We start from the raw sequence: 2,870 nt of genomic DNA, 5'->3' as shown, positions 1-2,870 counted from the left end.
ATGACAAAAATACCTAATCACATATCCCTTTCAAACAGCTTTCCCCCTCATCTGTTTCAATGCAGTATACCTTACTTATCCCATCCTTCTCAGTCTCCCCCCAATCCCAATGTTAGTCCTGTTTTACAACAGTGGCACCATGCAGTACTTGTCCTTTTGTGACTGAGATATTTCACTCAGATCCAGTGTCATAATTTTGAATAATATTGCATGAGTTCCTTGTTTTTCATACAGCATAGTATTCCACTGTGCGACTATACCGCAGCTTCTCTATCCATTCATTTGTTGAAGGGCACTTAAGTTGTTTCCAACTCCTTGCTATTGTGAACAAAGCAGAAATAAAAGTCTCCATTTCTACGCAGTCTGGTCTGACTACAGAGGGAAGTAGAAGAAATTCAGTGCTAGAATTCTTGCCATCCATGGGGCATACCCAATTTCATTAACTAGACAATATGCCTCAAATGCAGCTACTATCCTTCTGTAGGTGGAGTCCAGAGTACTATTTCAGTAGAGCTTTAGACTAAAATGGACATGTAAGATAGCTCTGGCCATCTACTTCTGAAAGTAAAAAATGAAAACTCTATCAATCATAATAATCTAATCTAAAACTAGTTGAGTTGGGGACTGACTGTACAGGAGCTAAGAAAGAAACAGGCCTGGCTGCAGCACCAAACCTACAAGTTTATTTTCAACTTATCAACAGTCTTAGACTTCTATGTGAATTCAAGCACCTGTTAAAGTTTAATTATGTGAATTTTTATCACCTATATACTCTGGAGCTTACTATTCTCTGCCCTAAAGAGCCAACGATTCTCTACTGATAGCACCTTCACCTCTTATTCCCTTTTTCGTATATTCATTTACTGTAAGTATTTCTATGTAAGGCTTCAACTTCTAAGGCTATTGCTTCCTTTCCTATGATCTTCTAGCCATAAATCCATCAACTGATTCACTTCTGACTCAGTGACACTAATAGGAAGGACAGAGTAGAAATGTCCCATATGGTTTACAACGTTGTAATCTTTGTATAAGCAGAATGCTGCCTTTTTCTGCTGCACAGAGGTTAGTGGGTTTAAACCTCTAACCTTTTGGTTAGCAGCTAAGAGCTTAACCATTGCATTAACATAGCTTCTTCTCCTTCTAAAATATCCTATTTTAATGCCTACATATTTGCCAGTCTTTTCACAATATTTCTCTTACTGCTAAAATATGTCTCTCCAAAGCCCAATAAGGCTTATTCCAAAAAAAATGGTGATCCAATAAAATGTGGAAATAACAGAACAGTATCATTAATATTACATGCATGTAAAATCTTTAAGATAACTGAAAAGGGATGGATTGCCAAAAATTCACGATAAATTCATGAGGGCATGTATTGCTGATGTCTTATGGCTAAGACCCTGAAAACATCAGAAAGAAGTTTTCTTGTTTTACTGAAGGCACTGGACTGTGTGGATAACATATTATGTATAGCAATACAAAGAATGGGAATTCCAGAACACTTAAATGTGTTCCTGCTGAATATGTATATATAGACCAAGAAGCTGCTGTTCAAACTGAACAAGGGAATACTGACTGAATGGCTTAAAATCAGGAATGATATATTAAATTTGTATGCTGAGCAAATACTCTGAGAAGATGAACTATATGAAGATGAGATATCAAAACTGGAGGAAAACTCTTCATCAGTGCAGATGACCTTACCTGAAGAAAACACACACTTACTGATGAAACTCAAAGACTATAGCTTTTAGGAGGAATTCCATTTCAACAGAAAGAAAACTAAAATGCACACAACTGATCATTAGGCAACACGTTACACGGATCCACAATCAACATCCAAGCAGTAGCAGTAAAAAAAATCACATGACATACTGTAACAGGCAATGTCTTTGACAGAGGTGTCAAGGGCTTCTCTAAAGTGCTAAACAACAAGGATGTCAGTTTAAAGACTAAGGTATGCCTGACCCAAGTCAAAGTATTTTCAATTGCCTCATATGCATGTGAAAGGTAGACAATGAATAAGGAAGAACAAAGAAGTGATGCCTTTGAATGATGGTGTTGGTGAAGAGTGTTGACTATACCATGGACTACCAAGAAAACAAAACACATTTGTCTTGGAATAAAATGTAGAGTACTCCTTTACAAAATTTTGTCAACAAACAAAGATAGAGAAACTGTGGTATATTCACACAATGAAATACTATGCTGCTTTGCAAAACAAGGAACTCATGCAATATTATTAAAAATGGGTGACCCTGGAGGACATTATGCTGAGTGAAGTATCTCAGTTACAAAAGGACAAATACTGCATGGTACACCTGTTGTAAAGCCGGACTGACCTCAGTGTTGGGAGGAGACTGAGAAGGATGTGTACTGCATTGAAACAGACGAGGGAGAAAACGATTTAAGAGAGAAAATTATTAGGTATTTTTGTCATGACAGGAGTCCAGCGCGAAGGCTATATAGTGGAGTGGACCTTGGGGGGAAGGATTGTAAAACAATGAAAGAAATTTTCTTTTACTTTTCCAAGAGGGTGGTGTACTAGGCAGGAGGGTTTTGGGGGGGGGTACAAATAAAGATTTTGTTTTACATACACTGGGCATATTATCAGGAGAAACCAGAGCCTCGAGAAAGATTATGCTTGCTACAGTAGAGGGCCATTAAAAAACAAAAAAAACCAAAACATCTACAACCACGAGAAGATAAAATAGATGAATGGGACTGTCTAAGAATCAAATCCCTATGCGCATCCAGAAACTTCTCTAACAGAGTAAAAAGGGAAGCCACAGACTGGGAAAAAGTATTTGGTAATGACATGTCAGATAAGGGACTTATATCTAGAATTATAAAATACTTGAGCACCACAA

This window comes from Elephantulus edwardii, unplaced genomic scaffold, assembly GCF_000299155.1.
Source record: "Elephantulus edwardii isolate Elephantulus edwardi_28Jun2011 unplaced genomic scaffold, EleEdw1.0 scaffold00049, whole genome shotgun sequence".
In the NCBI taxonomy this organism is placed as follows: Eukaryota; Metazoa; Chordata; class Mammalia; order Macroscelidea; family Macroscelididae; genus Elephantulus; species Elephantulus edwardii.
This window is presented reverse-complemented; position numbering follows the sequence as displayed.